Source organism: Lithobates pipiens, unplaced genomic scaffold (assembly GCF_037356315.1).
Source record: "Lithobates pipiens isolate NorthernLeopardFrog02 unplaced genomic scaffold, aLitPip1_a1.2 Scaffold_1, whole genome shotgun sequence".
In the NCBI taxonomy this organism is placed as follows: Eukaryota; Metazoa; Chordata; class Amphibia; order Anura; family Ranidae; genus Lithobates; species Lithobates pipiens.
The window spans coordinates 186,158,333-186,180,195 of NW_027507685.1; the positions used below are offsets into that span (position 1 = coordinate 186,158,333).

The 21,863-nt window shown below is 44.3% G+C and overlaps 1 protein-coding gene across 6 annotated transcripts in view; it reads right to left on the bottom strand.

Moving 5' to 3' along the window:
* GAPVD1 (GTPase activating protein and VPS9 domains 1) overlaps window positions 1-20,559 on the bottom strand; it is a 143,618-nt gene extending 123,059 nt beyond the window's left edge. For all 6 annotated transcript variants that reach the window (XM_077479007.1, XM_077479004.1, XM_077479006.1 and 3 more), the window contains exon 1: window positions 20,451-20,559. The gene's annotated coding sequence lies outside the window, so the exon portion shown is untranslated. The remainder of the gene's footprint in view (window positions 1-20,450) is intronic.
* Window positions 20,560-21,863: the final 1,304 nt, after the last annotated feature.

Below are 21,863 nucleotides of genomic sequence, written 5' to 3' on the forward strand. Positions count from 1 at the left end.
TATGGGAGATTAGATGACAACAGACCGCAGAGTCCATAGTCACCCGATCAGATCACGGATGGAAAAGTAGGTTTTTCCTCCGTCACACTTTTTTGGATTGGAGCAGGTCGGATGCCAGCGGACATGTCACTGCTGACATCCAACGTGCCATAGACCTCTATGGAGCATCCGCTCAGGTCCGCCTGAAAAACTGACAGGCGGACCTGAACGGATCAGCTGTGTGAAAGAGGCCTAAGTCTTGTAAGAGGGAGAGAGCTGGGGGGGGGGGGGGGGGAATCAGGAGAATCTCTATCCAGATGCCACGAGTGGGCCCATGCAACAAGGCACTACAACTAAAGGCTGAGTGAGCCAAGCAGCTACAACTACAAAGCTGAAAAAGCCAGGTGGCTCATACTCTCGTTTTTAACTTTTTTGCTGGAGAAAACCCTTCACATGGGCAATGGTGTCTGTGGAATTTTGCTAGTTAGAAGTGGGCCACCAATCCTTTTAAAACAGTTCTGCATGGACTTCTCTAAAAATATATCTACCATTGAGCTAGACAACCCACATATGAAAAAATACAGAAAGGTGTGCCAGACCAAAAAAGGATAAAAAGTCCAAGATTGTTGATAAAGTCAGATTTTGGGAGCAGCACTACTTCCCCTTCATCATCATCTCTTCTCTCCATTGCTACTCAGCAACTGCTGTCAGGTTGTTCCTCTCCAAGGAGGTTTCAATATGATTTAGAATATCTGGGAAGTACCAGTTTCTTTGAGGCCATCCAAGTTTTATTTTGTGTTGAGCCCTAGTGAAGGGGGAGCTGTGCTGCCCTAGAAACGCATTGGCTGTTTTTATATGACTTTACTAAAAATTAACATCTTGGATTTCTTTATCAGATTTTGGTCTGCTGCTCCCTTCTGGTCTTTGAGGTCTACTTTGTCCAAGAACATGCAGATTAGAAGATCAGTACTTCCGATCTATGGCAAAAAAATAAAAAATTACAAGGTGTACCAATTTAATGTAATACTGTAGCAAAACTGAAGGAAAAAAAAAAAAAATAAGTCTTAGCAGCAACTGCGATGAAAGGATGGCAGTGGGAACTCAACTACATAACAGCCAGCAGTTCAGCTTCTTGATGGTAATACCTCAACCATCCAATCAGATCATCATTTAAAAATCACAGGGCACTAGCTATTTTGCTTGTTGACTTTCAGAGTACTCTTGTTCTGCATACCTGTGCCAGGTCAGCACTTTGGAGAGCCACTGAAGGATTTCTTTTAAAATACGGTAAATATAAAAGGGCGCCACTTAAGATTTTTAATTATTAGCATGAAATGGACCTTTTTACAATTCTCATTCATCACAATTAGGAGAAAAACTCATGCTAGCAAGCATTTACGAATCCAATTTAAGACCGAAAAAAAAAAAAAAAAAAAGGCAGCAGAAAGCAGTGGCGGCCAGTCAAGGAGTGGCGCTACTACCCCCCCAAAGTGAGCTTGCCAAAGAAGAAAGCTACTTTAACATGTTAAAAAACTAGGGGTGCACCAAATGGAAATTTTGATGCCTTAGCACAAAAAGGATAGTTCTTAAAAAAAAAAAAAAAATTGGTAATATTGCACTTTTAATTCATTTCATCAATTTAAATATACATTTATTGTTGTCCATTATTGGCACCTTTAGTGCAAGAAAAATGCAGTCTGCCCATCTCTGCAATCTCCTAAACACACTGCTAATAAGGTCAGAGACGGCAGACATGGCACAAGAGATCAATGCAGCATGCAGTGCCCATCAGGTACAACCCGCCAGTGTCTGGTGGTGTGATCTCGCGTTGTGTCACAGAGCTGGATCTGAATTGCCGTGCAGCCACAGCAACGATGTTCCACCTCCTATGGGGCACGGCACAATGATTCCCGGCATTGGATCAGTCTAGGGCTGAAACAACTAATCGATTAATCGACAACTAAACGATTATGAAATTAATCGATTACCATTTTCATAATCGATTAATCGGCCAGTAACAATGGGTTAAAAACTAAAATGAGCCCTTTATACTATGCAAATAATCGCTACTGTAAATATTACTTTCAGTTCTACAGTAAAAAAAATTAACCCCTTACAGTAGTGATTATCTGCTTTTTTCTACTATAAAGAGCTATTTTTTTTATTTTATTTGTTAACCCCATTATGTTACTAAAAGTCTTAGACCTGGTTCACATCTGTGTTTATTGGTGCTTTTTGCAGAAACGCACTACAGTTCATTTACATGGTTTTCTATGGGACACGTTCACAACTGAAAGGGTCAGGGACTTTTAACGCAAAATGGTTCTTTATTGGTTCAATATACTTCAATGGAGAAGCTGCAGAAAAGCATGTAATGCGTTTTTGCAGCAATGTGTTTTTTAATCTGCCCCAGAAAAAATAAAAATAAAAAAAATAGCAAAAATGCAAATTGCAGTAAAATCACGTGCGCAAAAATAGTACAGCAATAAGCTCTGCAGAAACAGATCAAAAGCAAACTGCATAGGTGTGTACCGAGCCTTACGCTGGTCATATGGATCAATTTTCAGATGAGAATATTCAGATGAAAAATCTTTGTACGTTCACTGAATGAAAGAATTTTGTTTGAAATTTTCACTTGTTTTTAACATCCTGCTTTTAAAATTAATGTAATTTCTGAACGAAAACCATATACACTGTCTTAAAATTCCTTTGAGTAAGAAGTTTTTTATTACCAAATTTTCCCGTCACCGTGGTTAAAAATGAATGTCAATTTGACCCACTTTAAGGTTATTAATCGATTAATCAAAACAATAAATTGGCCAACTAATCGATTATGAAAATAATAGTTAGTTGCAGCCCTAGATCAGTGTGCCGTCTATCACAAGAAGTGGTCCAGGGAGCCGGGACATCGGCTGCACGGAAATTCAGATCCAGCTCTGTGACACAGCACGGGATTGCGCTACCAGGTACTGGTGAGGCTGCATCTCATGACACTCGTGAGGAGAGGAGGGGAGACCGACAGGGGCGCACCAGGATGATACATGTGCGGTACCCGGTGGGGTGGCCCCAGCCCCTTTTCAGCTACATTACCTGCACTCTCTTGCTTGCCGAAAACAAATTTTCGGCCGATGTGTGTCGCTGGCTAAAATTTCACTGCACTATTAAAAACCGTTAGTCATATTATTTTATTAAAAAATAAAAACAATTTTGTTTGTGTGTGCACTGTGCAGGGCCTTGGACTAATGGGTGTCCATTAGGTCTGTAAAATTTGAAAAGCATGAGATTTGGGGCTTCGCTCTAATTAGCTTGTTTCAGATTGTCCTCTGCACCCCCAACCCTCCCACTTTTGATTTTAGCGAATCAATATTCACCATCGCGTCACTTCTGGTTTCCGGCTTCTCGTCCAGTGGAACGCAAGGCCTACTCTTGTGAGTGCGGATCTGGAGAGGGGAGCATGACCAGTGATTTCACCATTTTTGTTTTTCAGTTTATTTGGCAGGAAGGATAGGTAAAAGGGCTAATCCCTCCAAAAACAAATTTTGGATAAGTCTCTTGAATGATAACACCCACTGACATCTGCTATCAGCTTAATTAAAAAAAAATTCAGGGGTTACATTTGCAATCCTCAGATATTTCTGCAATAAAAGGGATACATCGAAGCATGACAAGAGGCACCCTTCAAATTTAGGGACACCATCTGGATTTCTCGGTTTAAGAGGCCTACGGCTCAACTAATGGATTTTATTTTTATTTTTTCTTACAAAAAAAGACCCTACATCGCCCCAGGAAGATTTAGTCCAAATAGCTTTTAGCTGAAAAGGGGATGCCATCTTGGCTGCTATGCAAATTGTCAGTCAATCCAAATCATGATTACAGTTGAAAACTATCAGTGATATTTTTCTATCTGGGACAGCACAGCGGCTCAGTGGTTAGTACTTCACAACACTAGTGTCCTGTGTTCAAATCCCAATCAGGACACTCTGAGTCACTCCAAAACTGCTGCTCTTGTTGAATGTTCCTGGTCTGCAGTGGTCAGAATCTACCAAAAGGAGTCCAAGGAAAGAAAACTGGTGAACTGTCAACAGGGTGGGCGTGTGTACTCCAATTCAATAAGAGCTACGGTAGCTCAAATTGATGAAAACATTAATGCGTATTCCTATACAAAAGGTGTCAGAACATAGTGTATCGCAGCTTGTTACACATCGAGCTGTGTAGCCACAGTCTGATCAGGGTGCCCATGCCGACCCGTGTCCACAACCAAAATCCAAGTGATGAATTTAGAAATGGTTTAAGGAAAGCAACAAGTTCGAGGTGCTGACTTGGCCTCCAAATACTCCAGATCTCAATCCAATTGGGCATCTGCGAGAGAAGCTGGAAAAGCAAGTCTGAATCATGGAGGTTCCACCTCTAAAAGTCACAGGGGGTAAAGGATCTGCAACTGAAGGCTTGGTGCCAGATAAAACTCATCAAACTCCATTAGATGTGCATTAATTGGGGTGTTTGTATAATATATATAATAATACATAATATACATATAATAATATGAATCTATACTATATAAAGTGCTGCATAAATTGTTGGGACTATATTAAATACAAGTAATAAACAAATTTGCAACGCCAGTGAAATTTTGGGTAGAAAAAAAAATGGACTTGTGCATTTTTTTCAACCTCACCTACTATGCAACTATGAGCCTACCTCTTTTTTTCAAGTTCCAATTCTTACTGATGCAGCAAAATGTAAGGCAAATGGGGAAAAAAAAAAAAAAAAAAAAAAAAAACAATCAAATTCAGAAAGTTAGTCAGATGAGGACTAGCAAGGAAAGCCATACACTGGGAAGGGAGGACGAGTCAGAGGTGAATGGATAATAAAAGGTATTGCATTTAACCAACCGAATACCAGACAACTATTTAAAACAGAGCCAAGTTAGCATTTATTTGTCCCAACCTCATTTTAAAATAGCACCCAGTGTCAGCAGCGCCTGGTGGGGTTCAATGATGAAATTGCAGGATGTCAGTGACAGATTCACTTCAGCACTACGCCAAGAAATGAACAGACCCCATCCACAGCTTGTGATCAGCTATAGAGCCCTCAGAAAAAGTATTCTTCTGCAACACGGTACAACACAACGATATTGTGTTGCATTAAAAGAGGAATTTCCCTGACATCACCCAAACCATCATGACAATTCCTGTCAACTCACTGCCCATCTTTAAAGTATAATTAAAAGGTGAAACTTTTTTTTTTTTAAGCTTTGGGTAGAGGGGGAGGGAGGAATACAACACTGTCTACTCCCCTGGTAGGAAGATTAACCCTTACTATTTGTGCGGTTTAGCATAATTACCAATCGTCAAAAAAAAAAAAAAAACTCAAACTTTGGATTGTCACCAGAAGAGGAACAGAGGGGAAATCTGCCAACGAGGACACTAGTTCTGGTGACAAATCGGGGACTCCCTCACTCTTTGTTTTTTGGCTAAGGGAAATTTCCCCAATGGTAAACGGATGTTAAAAAAAAAAAAAAAAAAACACACAAACACACAATAAAATAAATAAAAAAATACATACATTGCTTTAGTGCCACTTTAACTAGTTCCTGGCTTTGGGCATGCTACACACCCAAAAAAAAACAAAAAAACTTGTCATTGTAGATGGGAGGTGTGTAGCATGTCCAGTCTCTCTGCTATGCAAAGGTATTGCAGCTGTCAAAAAAGCAGTCTGAATCAGTGTTTATAAACAGCATTTGTGCAGTGTGAATATTGAATGATACAAATGAACAAACTGACACTTTTCTATCATTCCATTCATTTGCAGATCAATGGCGTGAGCTTAGCTCTGCGAATGATGTCCATTAAGGCTCGGTTCACAGGGGCAGCCCGACTTACAACGCAACTTTGCAAGGCGACTTTAACTTACAATGTGATTTAAAGTTGCCTCCAGGACAAACGACTTTGGCCAATCAGAGAATAATCAGCTCTCTGGGAGGGAAGGGTTTGCCTGGGTAAACAAATTTATTTTCCTGTAAATTCGCTTCAATATACATGGAGATCCGACTTCCATTGAATTTTTGTACAAGTCGCCTAGAAATAGTATAGGAACCTTTTCTGAAGTCGGAGCGACTTCAGTAGTGTACATTAAAACGGCTCTCACTAACTAGAATGGAATTGATGATGTCAAGAGACTTGGGGCGACTTGAGGTCTGACAAGTTGGATCCCAAGTCGCAGTAGTGTGCACCAAGTCTAAAAAGAGGAGTATGGGTTTGGGGGTTTTCTCCATCATACTTACCTAGGTGGACGCAGCATTGGTCCGGTACTAGAAATGGCAGCAATCAGCGATTTTGTTTCGTGGGAGAGCGACACTGCAGCGGACAGATCTGACATTTGTGGACACTTTTTCTTAAGGAAACAAGTGACATTAATACAGTGATCAGTGCTAAAAATATACACCGTTACTGTATTGACACTGGCAGGGAAAGGGGTTAAAGCCAGGGGCGATCAAATGGTTAAATGTCCCCCTAAGGGATGCTTACTGTGTGTGTGTGGGGGGGGGGGGGTGTGATTAGAGCAACCATTTGGTGACCAGCTGGTCGGCTAGTTCCCACGAAATCGCCATACCGGTACGTCGGCTCCTTAACCACTTGCCACCAGCAATATGACGTCGGCAAAGAAGGGGTGCCCATCGCAGCGATCGTTGATGCTGTGTGTCAGTCTGAGTAAAGTAGATAGGCTGCGCCTCCGACAGGGGAGGTCTGTGCTGATCATCAGCGCAGCCCCCCCCCCCCCTCGGATGCACACACTGGACCACCAGGGACGCCACTAGGACCAACAGGGATGCCAATCAGTGCCCACAATGGTCATCACTGGCAGGCATTGTATGGCACCGATTGGCATACATACCATCATTAAGTGTACATCAGTGTATCGGTGTATCGGTGTCCATCCGTGCCACCTTTCAGTGGCTGTCAGTGCAGCCCCATCAGTGAAATAGAAAATTTACTTATTTACAAAGTTTTGCAACACAAAAAAAATATTACATTTTTTTCTCAAAATGTTCGCTCTTTTTTTTTTAAATTTGTTTAGAAAAAAAAAAAAAAAGAACAAACACACAGAGGGGATCAAATACCACCAAAAGACAGCTCTATTTGTGGGAACAAGATGATAAAAATTTAGTTTGGGTACAGTTTTGCGCTGAAAACTGAAAATTGGTCTGGGCAGGAAGGTGTATAAATGCCCGGTAAGTGGATAAAGAGCTATAGCAGGCACGCACGCACCCACTGCACAGCGGGGAACCCCTTGCGCATGGCCAGCGGCCAAGATGTTCACCGGCCATCCGCAATTGCAGGCACAAGAGCCAGAACGGGGATTTGTTTATGTAAAACACACACAAATCCCCATTCTCACAGGAGAGGAGAGTCTCCCCCCCCCCCCCCCCAAGTTAGAAACACACGAGGGAACATATTTAACCCCTTAATCGCCCCCTAGTGTTAACCCCCTTCCCTGCCAGTGACATTTACACAGTAATCAGTGCATTTGTATAGCACTGATAGCTGTATAAATGTAAATGGTCCCAAAAATGAGTCAAAAGTGTCTGATCTGTAGACAGCAACGTCGATGTCCCATGCCATAAATCCATCCCCTATTTAGTGAGAGGATGAGCCAGCCCCCTCCACAGCACAGTGCTCTCCAGTGACCTTGAGGGGGAGCAGAGCAGGAAGCAAGTGACTGACAGTCACCAGCTTACAGACCACTGAGAAATGATCACTCATCAGCGGTCTTTGATTTGCTTGGTTTTGAGTCTAAAAGTGGGGGGGGGGGGGGGTGACAGATGCAGCATCGGACCATTTAACATATTTACATATTTCCCCATTTGACCGCTTGCAGACTGGCTCACTCTTACATATATGTCGACAGAAGGGCACACACAGGCATATTAACGTGCCTGTACGTTGCCCTTTCAAAGCGGTTTGTGGCCGCACACAGCGAGCGCCACTAGTGTGATTGCGGGTCCCGCGGAATCAATGTCCACGGGGATACCCGCGATCTTCTCATGGAGAGGAAGAACGGGGAAATGCTAATGTAAAAGAAGCATTTCCCCCGTTCTGCCTACTGACACCAATCACAGCTTCCTGTGATCGTTGTCGTGACACACAGAGCCCCTCCCCCCACAGTTAGAATCACTCCCTAGGACACACTTAACCCCATACATCACTCCCCTAGAGGTTAACCCCTTCACTGCCAGTCACATTCACACAGTAATCAATGCATTTTTAATCTCACTGATTGCTGTATAAATGTGAATGGTTCCAAAATTGTCCGATGTGTCCGCCATAATGTTGCAGTCACAATAAAAAAAAAAAAAGCCATAAAAACTATCCACTATTTTGTAGAAGCTATAAAACTTTTGCGCAAACTAATCAATATACACTTATTTTGTAATTTTTTTATAATCAAAAATATGTAGAAGAATACGTAATCGACCTAAACTGAGGTAAAAAAAAAAAAAAAAAAAAAAAAAAAAAAACTATATATTTTTGGGGGATATTATAGCAAAAAGTAAAAAATGTGTTTTTCAAAAATTGATGCATTTTGGAAAAAAAAAATAAAAAAAATTATATATATATATATATATATATATATATATATATATATATATATATATATATATATATATATATATATATATATATATATATATATATATATATATAATGATGAATCATTTCTTGAGGCCCTGAAATGCGAGGACAATTCCCCCCCAAATGACCAATGAGATTGATCCATCCGGTATGCCGTCAACCAGCTGCAGGGCACAAGACCCCAGAGTACATAGAGAGCTCTGGAGTAGCGGGGGTCTACTTCAGAGATTTCCAGCTTCCAGGGGCATCGGCCAGGTATGGTACACCATCCAGCAACAGCCTTAATGAAGCCCGCAGCAGCAGGTGGGCAAGGATAAGGCAAGGATAAGGCAAGGATAAGGCAAGGATAAGGCAAGGATAAGGCAAGGATAAGGCAAGGATAAGGCAAGGATAAGGCAAGGATAAGGCAAGGATAAGGCAAGGATAAGGCAAGGATAAGGCAAGGATAAGGCAAGGATAAGGCAAGGATAAGGCAAGGATAAGGCAAGGATAAGGCAAGGATAAGGCAAGGATAAGGCAAGGATAAGTTAGATGGTTGGTGGACCAAGGATCATTTTAAAGCAGACCTTCTACCTAAAAAAGAAAAAGGCACCTATAGTTTGAATTCACCAGAAACCATGATAACGTTGGCAACCCTGTCATGTAAACATTGCTTAAAAAAAAAATAAAAAATAAAATAAAAGGACAGCTCTACATGAACATAGCCAAGTTTATGTTAGCAATGCCTTGGCACTGCACACATAAGTGGGCACCAGAGCACAGTAGATGTATACTGGTTTCTGGACACTGTACTTTCACATTCAGACCACTTCTAGACCAGAAACATGGGCACCGGGTTTGTATTTTAATTGCACAAGGACCCATTCACACCACATACTGCTGTACTGCTCAATACAACCACAAGCTGAAATCCTTTGTTTTCAACAGGCCCAGTTCACTTGGTGTAAAAGGAATGTTCTGCATTTAAATGCAGTGCCACCCATCGGATTACAGCGCAACACACATTAACCACTTGACTCCCAGGTCAATTGTGACGTTTCTCACAAGCATGAAAAAAATTATATTTTTTTCCTAGAAAATTACCTCAAACACTATACATTTGTTTAAAGTTGTAAAGGCACGTTTTCTACCTTCATGCATTCTATGTAACAAACCTGTGTGCAGCTGTCATCCCAGCCCTCCTAATACTTACCGGATATCCTTGAGCACCTTGGCTCTCCGTGGACTCGCACTCTTGAATGGCTTTAAGCCGTAGCAAGAGCCATTAGCTCTCGCTGCTGGCAATCACAGCCAGTGAGCCAATCCTGAGACAGAGGGGGCGTACCCAGCAGGAGGGAGGGGCCTGGAATTCCACAGTGGGACCTGAGAAGGAGGAGGATCCAGGCTGCTCTGTGAAAAAGCATTGCACAGAACAGGCAAGTATAATAGTTTTGTTATTTTAATGTAATAAAATAAAAAAGGGTTGGAGCCGGTTCACACAGGGGAGACTCGTCAGGCGACTTAGCCGCCTGACAAGTCGTGTCCCGCTCTGTGCAATGGAACCGGTCTAATCGGAGCGACTCAAGTCGCTCCGACTTAGAAAAAGGTTCCTGTATGACTTTTGGGGCGACTTGAGCCAACTTGCATTGACTTCTATACAGAAGTCGTTTTGCAAGTCGCTGCAGTGGTCGCCTGAGGCAGTCGCGCTGTAAGTCGTGCTGCCTCAGGGTGAACCGGACCTTAAGTTACACTTTAAGGCCCTGGAGAATAAAAATGGTGGTTGCTTTTTTTTTTTTTATGAATGATATTTGTTCAACTCAAATTTCCAGGACAAAGCACAAACCAATTTTTCTATTTTTCTTTTTTTTTTAATTACAAAGATGTTATGCAGAGTAAATAAATAACAAACATGTCACACTTTAAAACTGCGTATGCCCATGGAACCTAAAAATCATAATTAGTGATTTTTAAAAGCAAACATTGTTTTACACAAAGATCCACCTCTTCTTGGGTCCCCTACCAGGCATCAGGGCTCCTCCCCCTGCTGAGTGCCCCATAGCAGGCCGCTATGTGTCCAGACACACAGTTTGGCCCCACCACTCTCACTGGCTCTGATTGACAACAGTGTGAGACAATGGCTTTCGCTGCTGTGTCTGAGCCTATGAGAAGGAAGAGGGGCTGAGAAAGCCGCTTATCTTGTGTGCATCGCTGCATAGAAAATCAAGTCAGGAGTGGGGGGCTGAGGGTTTTTTTTTTCCTTTAATGCATTAAAGTGACTGTCACCTCCAAAATGCTTTCACTGGCAGCCCCTCTCATTTATCTGGTGACAACTCACAGTATAAGTGTTTAAATCTATGCCTCGGAATACCTTTTTTTCCCCCAGGTATCTTTAGACCGGTCACGCGACTCCAACTCTCTGCTACAATGATCCAGAGCTACAGTGGGAGGGGCAGAGATCTCCCTCCGACGTCAGCTGGGAGGTCACGTGACCACAGAGCTGGCCACTCAGCACCTCCCGCGGTAGCCCAGGACCGTAGTAAGGGAGCGGCTGGGAGTCATGTGACCAGCTTGAAGATACAATTGAATAAAAAGATATTAGAGGCATTGATTTAAACAAACACTTATACAGAGTTATCGCGGGAAAAAGGAGGGGCTGCCAGAGATATTTTGTATATTTTTATGTACTACGAATAGGGGCGGGGGGGGGGCTTACACAATCACAGGAGCTGACAGGCAGGGAAAGAAGGACAGAGCAGAGCTGCATATGACAGAGGCACCTAAAACTGATTACGGTGTCAGGGCTCAACAGCCATAATAAACCGTGTTCAGTTTACAGGTGGGAGGGCAGGAAGTGGCAGGATCAGCCAGTTTTTTTTTTTTTTTACAGTTTAGACAGCACAAGCATTTTACTGTTTACTCTGCTATAAGGGAACATGATTTATTTTTGATTTTTTTTTTTGTTTTGTTTTATAAACACTTTAAGGGGAAAAAAAACAAACACCCAGCCTTTAGAACCACTGTCAAAACGTAAAGATGAGGATGTATAAACCCTACTTGGCAGATGCCATTATATTATTAGGTACCTACCAGACCAATTTTTATGTGTTATCATCTCCCCGGATGCATGCTTCATATTAAGTCCCATCCTCCTTCCTTTTTTCTCTCAAGAATCAAGGATGGAGGCACTTGGCTTCACATGCCCTGTGCCTCATATAAAACGTCAAACCTTTGTTTTTATCATGGGACATGTAGTTCCAGAATAGCTGGAGGGCAACCGTTGGCTCCCCCCCGACCAAGAGACTCCCAGAGAGAAAAAATTCCTTAACAGCAGAAACGCATGCTATAAAGACGTCCACCTAATCGCAGAGAATGCATTTTAACTTAGTAATGCTCATGTAAAATTGCTGCGAGTCAACACAAGGTATCCATGTGCATGTTAATGTGCATTCGCAGCAAAAAACGCCCATTTACTAGCCGCTGCATGGTGGAAAAAGCACTGTACATCCAAACTTAGTAAATTAAAAATGAGCAGGGAAAAGCAGTTCTAAAGGCAGGACAGAGAATGTGTTTTCATTTGGAAAATTGCCATGACATAACCAACATTAGTTTTCTGTTCCCTACATATTGGATTAAACAATGGCAGAGTAATGGAATATTCAAGAGGATTCTTGTGTGCTACACCTTATTCTGTAATTGGTCTACTGTTGTATCAGACATCAGGGCAGTATGGTAGTCAGTTGTTTGGGTGACGTGAAAGTCTCCTGGCAAAGACGTCATTCTGCTTTGATGTGACCTAGTGAGTAATCCATTGTGCTCTGCCACTACTGGTTAGAGGGAAGCAGTTTGCTCTGTGTTGTGTCATGCGACAAGCTGGGTTATGCTTACCTAATAGAAACATATGAATCAATAGAAAACCTCCAAATGCACAACCCTATACCCACAGTCGATTCAGCGCAAGGAAAAAAAAAAAAAAGGGAACCAAAACAAAGCAAGATCCAAGTTGCTCCAGCAGGGATAAAAATAAAATTCTTTCTGATCCGACATTCAATCAAATATCCCTTGGATCAATACTGTCTGGTGTTATTACCTATATGTTTTTGTGCATTAAGGAACACATCGTATTATAAAAAGACAACCAACTGAGCTTGCCAGGTTCTTTTGAGGAAGTCTGTTCACAGCTCTTACTCTGAAGAAGCCTTTCCACATGTGGCGTTGCATAGTTATATAAACAGAAGAAAGGATTTTGCTAGCTTTAAAAAAAAAAAAAAAAAAAAAAAAAAACATCTTGGCATTGCATGCCATTAGCCAGATAGAATGTATGATGCATACAATAAGTCTGGCATACACTGATCGGCAATAACTTTATGCCCACCCACCCAATATTAAGCAGGCCCCCCTCCATTTGCCATCAAAACAGCCCTGACCCAGTGAGGCATGGATTCCACTAAATGTCTCGATTCACACATGTGGCTCACAGCAGGGGTCCGGAGCATGCTGGTTCACCGTTTCAAGTCCTATTTCAGCCCGAATTTTGGGCTGAATTCAGGCCTGAAACAGACCAAAAGACGCACAGCGTTTTTCTGCAAAACACACGGAACCTGCTGCAAATATATGAGAATCTGCTCTATAGAGAGTAGGTCAAAATCTCCTGCTATTGAGAACTGGATGCGGGGATTGCGCATCCAATTCACACTCATGTGAACCCAGCCTGAAGCTATGCTGTGATATCTGGCACCAAGTCAGATTTGTTTTTCCAGCACATCCCATATGCTTAATTGGACTGAGACCTGGAAAATTTTGAGGCCAAGTCAACACCTCAAAGTCATCGTTGCGTTTCTCAAACCATTCTGAACCATTTTTGCAGTGTGGCAGGGCGCATTAGCCTGCCGAAAGAGGCCACTGCCAGTAGAGCATACCATAACCATGAGGGGGGCATACTTGGTCAGCAACAATGTTTAGGTAGGTGGTACATGTCGAGTAAAATCCACATGAATAGAAACACCCAAGACTTCCCAGCAGAACATTGTCCAAAGCATCACACAGCCCCACTGGCTTGCCTTCTTCCCATACCGCATCCTGATGTCATCTTTTCCCTGGGTAAATGACACGCCCCCAGCCATCCGCATTATGAAAGGGAAAATGTGATTCATCAGACTACCTTCTTCCATTGCTGTGGTCCACTGTAGTGGCTTTTGGCTGTGGACAAGGGGTTAACGCAGGTCAGCATGGGAACGTTAACCAGTCTGCTGCTAGGTATCCCCATTTTTTTATGCTTTCAAAACATCTTTGGTTAGGGGAACAGTGGAAGAAGGGGAGGATCAGAGAACAGCCTTTTTCACAACGTACAGGACTAACCCCTTAGGTTCCACAGCGAGTATAATAAACATGCTGGCTCCATATACAGATTTTGCTGTTTTAGTAACACTTTAAGGCAAAATGTTTCTTTTTGTATAAAAAGGGAGTTTTTTCATACAAATAAAAATGTCAGTGTGAGGGGAGGAAAGCAGATAACTGGCATTTCCTTGTTTACATGCGATTAGCTGTGATTGGACACAGCTAATTACGTGGGTAAAGAGCCGGCTCTTTACTAAGATGCGCCATGTCCCAAAAACACAGCGCAGTTCGCCACGTGCCCCTGTAGGTGTGCAAGTGTGGCAAAAGTGGGGGGGGGGAGGGGGGGGAACGTCTTCCAAGAAAAACAGAACCATCCCACCAATTGTTTATACAGCGGGCGGTGGTTAAAGAATTCCAGGTAGGAATATTTTAGACATTGTTACGTTGATCTAGCTTAGACTAAAGCCCCATACACACTATCAGTTTTTCTGCTGAGTTTTTCCTTCAGATTTACCAAAACCATATAATATAAGGTCAAACCTTAGGAGTTTCAATTTGTATGCAATCAGGCAGGCCCTTGCACTACATGGTTTTGGTAAATCTGAAGGAAAAAGTCATCAGAAAATCTGATAGTGTGTATGGGGCTTAATATAACGAGAGAGATAGAGAGATCCTGGCTGATGCCCCTGGAAGCTGGAAATCACTCTAGTAGACAGCAATGCTCCAGGGATCTCCACTTGCTGCCAGGTCCCAGGCTGAGCGGCTGGTTCTGATACTTTATGAACAAAGGAAGGTCGGTAGCCTGGCGCAAGTGCCATTCATAGAAGGTTCTGTATTCTAAATTAATGCAAAAAGTTCCCCAATCGTGAGGTGGAGAGGCAGGGAGGGGACATCACTTTGTCTCATCCAATAAAAACGCTATGCAACCAAAGAATGCAAAACATTCTCTGAATGGTGTCCATGATGAACAGCCAACCTCCTGTGTTCAGAATGCAGCAGGGCACGGGAAAAGGAGATAAAAGTGATACATGCCCATTTAAATCTGCCTGCCCATAGATCTACCATGGGTCTGTTGTGCTCCAGTTTCAGGCTGGAGGAAAAAAGCTGAACAGATGTCATCAAAGTGCCATTCACTCTGTTCATGGATCTCTGATTGGAAGGGACAGCTATGCAAAAGACCAAAATGGGAAAAAGTCCCAAATTTTGAAAAAAAGAGGGGAAATCTTCCAATGGAGGACTAGTTTTGGTGACAGCAAGAGATTCTCTCACTTTGGGGAGATTTCCTATCACTTCCTGTCGTGGCTATAGGACAGGAAATGAAGTGAAATCTCCCCAGTGGGACACAGACTGACAGGGGTTATACTCTCCATTACTTTACACATAATTAAAAAACAAAGTTAGTTCTACATTAAATAAAGTCACATATAGCTTGTAGATAAACACTTCCGTGTCCCCATTCTTTTACTGTACTGTTAACCAATTCAGGAACACGGAGAGTACAAGACGACCATCCCTAGAAGAAATAGACCAGGCAGGACAGAAGTCAAAGTCGCCTAATTGGTACAGTCTGGTCTGTCCTGCAGGGTTCATCTGCCGTCCCTGGTCTACCATCTATCCTTTCATCTGTCTTTCCTCGTCTGTTTTTCTTGCTCTGACTTTGCTGCCTGTCCTTTTGTCCTCCCCGGTCTATCTGTCCTGCGTGGTCTGTATTGCCCAGCATGTCTATCTGGTCTGTACTGCCTGGTGTTCTGTCTTCCCTGGTCTGACTATCCTGTCTGGCCTTACAACCATCTTGCTGGTGTTCTGTCCATCCTCCCTGGTCTGTATTGCCTGGTCTGACTGTCCTGCCTGGTCTTCTGCAATATAATGCCTGGCTGATCTTTGGTCTGTCTGTATGTCTGTCTTGCCTGATCTTCAGTTCTTCCTGGTATATCTGTCCTGCCTGACCTTACGTCTGTCTTGCTGGTCTTCTGTATTCCCTGCCTGATCTTCTGTCTGTATGGCTTTCCTGGCTGGCCCTCTATCAGTCATCCTCCAGTATGTATGGTAAAGACAGGTCCCATGGGATTGGTGGGGGAGATCTCAGTGAATGTTGGACCCCAGAGGCAGAAATTGCACAAATGACTTCATGTGTGACCCCATCATCCACAGATCACCTCTGTATACAGTTCAGGGACTATCCAGAGACATAGGACTGGAACCCTCCTTCACAGTAGAGACATGACCCCTCGCACAATGTACACACACAGAACCCCCTCATTATTATTATACAGGATTTATATAGCGTCAACAGTTTATGCAGCACGTAACAAAATTAAGACAGACATTACAATTTGGTACAGGAGGAATCAGAGGGCCCTGCTCACTAGAGCTTACAATCTAGGAGGAAGGGTCAACAATTGATACAAAAAGGTAATAGCTGTTGTGGGGGGGGGGGGGAGCTGATTGAGAAAGTAAGACAGTATATTGTTAGAAGCAGGATAAGCTTCTTTAAAGAGAAAGGTTTTCAGGGATCGTCTAAAGATGGACAGATTAGGGGACAGTCAGACAGATTGGAGTAGGGAGTTCCAAAGGATGGGAGAAGCTCTGGAGAAATCCTGTAGGTGAGCATGGGAGGTGACAAGGGAGCTGGAGAGCAGGAGGTCTTGGGAGGACCTAAGAGAGCGGCTTAGTTGGTATTTTGAGACTAGGTTAGTGGCTAGGGGCAGAGTTGTGGACGGCTTTGTAAATTGTTAGTACTTTACATTTATTAGCTGGGTGAGTGGAAGTCAGTGCAAGGATTGGCACAGAGAGGTGGAGCACACTGAATGGTTGGTAAGGTGAATGAGTCTTGCAGTAGCATTCATTATGGACTGAAGGGCGTATAGTGTACATAAAGGTAGTCCAATGAGGAGTGAGATGTAGTCGAGGAGAGAGATAACCAGGGAGTGAATTAGAAGCTTGGTGGTGTCATTGGTTAAAAAGGGGCGTATCCTTGAGATGTTGTGGAGGCTAAGGCGGCATGATTTGGACAGGGATTGGATGTGGGCCTGAAAGGACAGTTCAGGGTCTAGGGTTACCCCTAGCAACCTGCCATGTGGGGGCAGATTGATAGTTGTGCCATTGATCTTGAGAGAGAAGTCAGTGGACCTCATTCTAACACACACAGGACCCCCTCATACATTCTACACACACACACACACGCACCCCCCTCATACATTACATTACACACACGCACCCCCCTCATACATTACATTACATTACACACACGCACCCCCCTCATACATTACACGCACCCCCCTCATACATTACATTACACGCACCCCCCTCATACATTACACGCACCCCCCCTCATACATTACACGCACCCCCCCTCATACATTACACGCACCCCCCTCATACATTACACGCACCCCCCTCATACATTACATTACACGCACCCCCCTCATACATTACACGCACCCCCCTCATACATTACACGCACCCCCCTCATACATTACACGCACCCCCCTCATACATTACACGCACCCCCCTCATACATTACACGCACCCCCCTCATACATTACACGCACCCCCCTCATACATTACATTACACGCACCCCCCTCATACATTACATTACACGCACCCCCCTCATACATTACATTACACGCACCCCCCTCATACATTACATTACACGCACCCCCCTCATACATTACATTACACGCACCCCCCTCATACATTACATTACACGCACCCCCCTCATACATTACATTACACGCACCCCCCTCATACATTACATTACACGCACCCCCCTCATACATTACATTACACGCACCCCCCTCATACATTACATTACACGCACCCCCCTCATACATTACATTACACGCACCCCCCTCATACATTACATTACACGCACCCCCCTCATACATTACATTACACGCACCCCCCTCATACATTACATTACACGCACCCCCCTCATACATTACATTACACGCACCCCCCTCATACATTACACGCACCCCCCTCATACATTACACGCACCCCCCTCATACATTACACGCACCCCCCTCATACATTACACGCACCCCCCTCATACATTACACGCACCCCCCTCATACATTACACGCACCCCCCTCATACATTACACGCACCCCCCTCATACATTACACGCACCCCCCTCATACATTACACGCACCCCCCTCATACATTACACGCACCCCCCTCATACATTACACGCACCCCCCTCATACATTACATTACACGCACCCCCCTCATACATTACATTACACGCACCCCCCTCATACATTACATTACACACACACACACACACGCACCCCCCTCATACATTACATTACACACACACGCATCCCCCTCATACATTACACACACACACACACACGCGCACCCCCCCTCATACATTACATTACATTACATTACACACACACACACACACACGCACCCCCCTCATACATTACATTACACACACACGCACCCCCCTCATACATTACACACACACACACGCACCCCCCCTCATACATTACACACACACACACACGCACCACCCCTCATACATTACATTACACACACACGCACCCCCCTCATACATTACATTACATTACACACACACACACACACACACACACACACACCCCCCTCATACATTACATTACACACACACACGCACCCCCCTCATACATTACATTACACACACACACACACGCACCCCCCTCATACATTACATTACACACACACACACGCGCACCCCCCTCATACATTACATTACACACGCGCACCCCCCTCATACATTACATTACACACACACGCACCCCCCTCATACATTACATTACACACACACGCACCCCCCTCATACATTACATTACACACACACGCACCCCCCTCATACATTACATTACACACACACACGCACCCCCCTCATACATTACATTACACACACACACGCACCCCCCTCATACATTACATTACACACACACACGCACCCCCCTCATACATTACATTACACACACACACGCACCCCCCTCATACATTACATTACACACACACACACGCGCACCCCCCTCATACATTACATTACACACACGCACCCCCCTCATACATTACATTACACACACACGCACCCCCCTCATACATTACATTACACACACACACGCACCCCCCTCATACATTACATTACACACACACACGCACCCCCCTCATACATTACATTACACACACACACGCACCCCCCTCATACATTACATTACACACACACACGCACCCCCCTCATACATTACATTACACACACACACGCACCCCCCTCATACATTACATTACACACACACACGCACCCCCCTCATACATTACATTACACACACACACGCACCCCCCTCATACATTACATTACACACACACACGCACCCCCCTCATACATTACATTACACACACACACGCACCCCCCTCATACATTACATTACACACACACACGCACCCCCCTCATACATTACATTACACACACACACGCACCCCCCTCATACATTACATTACACACACACACGCACCCCCCTCATACATTACATTACACACACACACGCACCCCCCTCATACATTACATTACACACACACACGCACCCCCCTCATACATTACATTACACACACACACGCACCCCCCTCATACATTACATTACACACACACACGCACCCCCCTCATACATTACATTACACACACACACGCACCCCCCTCATACATTACATTACACACACACACGCACCCCCCTCATACATTACATTACACACACACACGCACCCCCCTCATACATTACATTACACACACACACGCACCCCCCTCATACATTACATTACACACACACACGCACCCCCCTCATACATTACATTACACACACACACGCACCCCCCTCATACATTACATTACACACACACACGCACCCCCCTCATACATTACATTACACACACACACGCACCCCCCTCATACATTACATTACACACACACACGCACCCCCCTCATACATTACATTACACACACACACGCACCCCCCTCATACATTACATTACACACACACACGCACCCCCCTCATACATTACATTACACACACACACGCACCCCCCTCATACATTACATTACACACACACACGCACCCCCCTCATACATTACACACACACACGCACCCCCCTCATACATTACACACACACACGCACCCCCCTCATACATTACACACACACACGCACCCCCCTCATACATTACATTACACACACACACGCACCCCCCTCATACATTACATTACACACACACACGCACCCCCCTCATACATTACATTACACACACACACGACCCCCTCATACATTCTACACACATACGCACCCCCCTCATACATTACATTACACACACACACACACACGACCCCCTCATACATTCTACACACATAGGACCCCCTCATACAGTTCTCAATGACACAACACCCCCCCCCCCCCATCTCATGGAGCTCCCCCACAATGTGTGGCCCCCGCACAGAACACGGGGGCTCCCTCCTCCCCACCGTCCCCCTTTGACTCACACGGATCACTCGGGCCCGATCTCCGCCCTCTGGTTCCGCTGAACTCTCTGTCAGCCGCAACCTCCCAGACGCTACACTGCGCGCATGCGCGGAAGCAGCAGGGTGAGGGAACATGGCGCATGCGCGAGAGTCTGACCACACAGAACACGTGAGAGCAGCGCGTGCCCCTTCGAGCATGCGCGATACGATGTTTTCGTCAGAGAACCCGAATAGCGGAAATCCGGACTGATATCGCGCGCCCCCCACCTTTGACCCGGAAGAGTTGCTGGGCAACGCTTTGGATGTCACGTAAAGGAAACGCATCACATTATTGCACCACGCAATGGCCTTTGTATGTGGCTTTTGTATTGTTGTTCTTACTTTTTAATACATTTTGTCTTAAAGTGTAACCAAAGGCGACACTATTTCCCTGACTTTGGATAGAGTAAGGGAGGGGTTATAACCCCTGTTAGGTTTATTTTGCCATTTGTGGCTAATGGGGGAGATATCTCTTCACCTCCTGTCTCATAGCTAAACAGGAAGTGAGAGGAAATCTCTCCAAAGTGAGGAAATCCTGGGGTGTCCCCATTGGAAGATTTCCCCTGACTTCCTGTTTTGGTGACAACACAAAACGTGAGGATTACTTTCACGTTGGGTGATAACGGTCACCGAGACAAATATAGATGAATCTCCTTAATGGGGACACAGCATTAAAGACCCGACAGGGGTTCTTAACTACTTATTACACGTAGGACCTCATGACCACTGCGGATTGAAGTGGTTATACTGGAATGATGATGCAGCTGCAAGTATCATTTCAGTACCTCAATATTCAGCCGGCAGTTCCTTGTAAAGAAGGGATTCAAGTGCTTCCTCCCTCCTGCCTCCTTCATTGGTGATAGTGACAGCAAAAATAACTCCCCTTCATTTGTCAGTAGCAGTGACAACAAAAAAACTCTGCACCCCTTAGTGTCAGTGGGTACAAAAAAAAAAAACACCCTCCTACATTGGTGTCAGTTGGTACAATAATAACAGCTCCCCCTATTGGTGCCAGTAGGGACATAAAAAAACTCCATTCTTTGGTGACATTGGGTACAGTAATAACCCCCTTCCTCGTATTTGGTGTTGGTACAACACCCCCCCCCCCCCCCATTCACTAACGTCATAGGGTACAATAGTATTGCCCCCATTATTGGTGTCATCGTAGTTGCCAACATTACATTGTAAAAAAAAATATAGGGACACTTTTTTGGCTGTAGGCAGTCTTATCATAATTAGGGGGTGGGGCATGCACTTGTAGGCGTGACAAAAAAAGTGGCGCGCACCACAACAGCAATTGGGCGTGGTTTACATGTGTGGCTTATATGGGCGTGGTTCAAATGGGGTTGTGGTTAGAGTCTGAGATGAATGAGAGATGGAAAAAGAAAGGGGAAA